The sequence below is a fragment of the Humulus lupulus genome, chromosome 8 (assembly GCF_963169125.1).
Source record: "Humulus lupulus chromosome 8, drHumLupu1.1, whole genome shotgun sequence".
NCBI lineage: Eukaryota > Viridiplantae > Streptophyta > Magnoliopsida > Rosales > Cannabaceae > Humulus > Humulus lupulus.
The window spans coordinates 48130737-48131679 of NC_084800.1; positions in this window are offsets into that span (position 1 = coordinate 48130737).

Below are 943 nucleotides of genomic sequence, written 5' to 3' on the forward strand. Positions count from 1 at the left end.
TGAATTGGACATGCATACAACGACTATGTCATACTACTTTTACAAATAATGGAAAATTACATATCTAATTACAAATAAATTAAATTGGATGTCAAATTTAAATTCTAGTTCTTGAATATTGGTCGGCAAATGACATTTAAAAAAATTAAAATTCAAACTACAATATATGTTATTATTAGCTGTTGAAATTTATTATGATACATCTAAACAGACTTGCTTGAACTTAAATAATATTATGTTATAATTATTTAGTTTTTAGGTTTTGTTATTTGATTTATTTTAATTTCTTAAAATTGACAAATTTGTTGCATTTAATGAAGATTTCAAAACTTTATTTTCTAATTTAAATAGATTGGATGATGACAAAAATGTTGAATGGAATTAAATTAGATGAGAAACCTTAACGTGCATGATGATAAAACTTATTGAATTTTATTAAATTATGATTCTATGAAAAAGAAATTAACTTTTCAAGGGTTGGTACTCTTTCTAGTATGCGTTATGTAGCATTTATAAAACATTATTCAACAGACCAATAATGTCGTATTTCCCTATTTATTAAATTTCATAAGAACATATATGTACAGTTCTCTCTGTAAAATTAAAAAGAGTATATATAATAACAGATTTTTAATGGTTTTATTATTTAATTATTAAAATAATACTCTATAAAATATAACAGTAATAATTTATCCATTACAGAGATTTTTAATCCATAATTTTATCAAAATTTGTAATAATTTTATGAATGTTTCACATGATTAAAAAGAAGAAATATTTGTGGTTTTTGATAATAGATGCATTTAAGTACTAATTCAAATTTTTTTGATGGCAATAATAATGTAAAATTTTATATTTAATTGCATTTGTTGATACCAATCATTAAATAATGACATTCCTGTTAATATTGGCCATCTTACATTCTGGTTGGTATACTTATTAA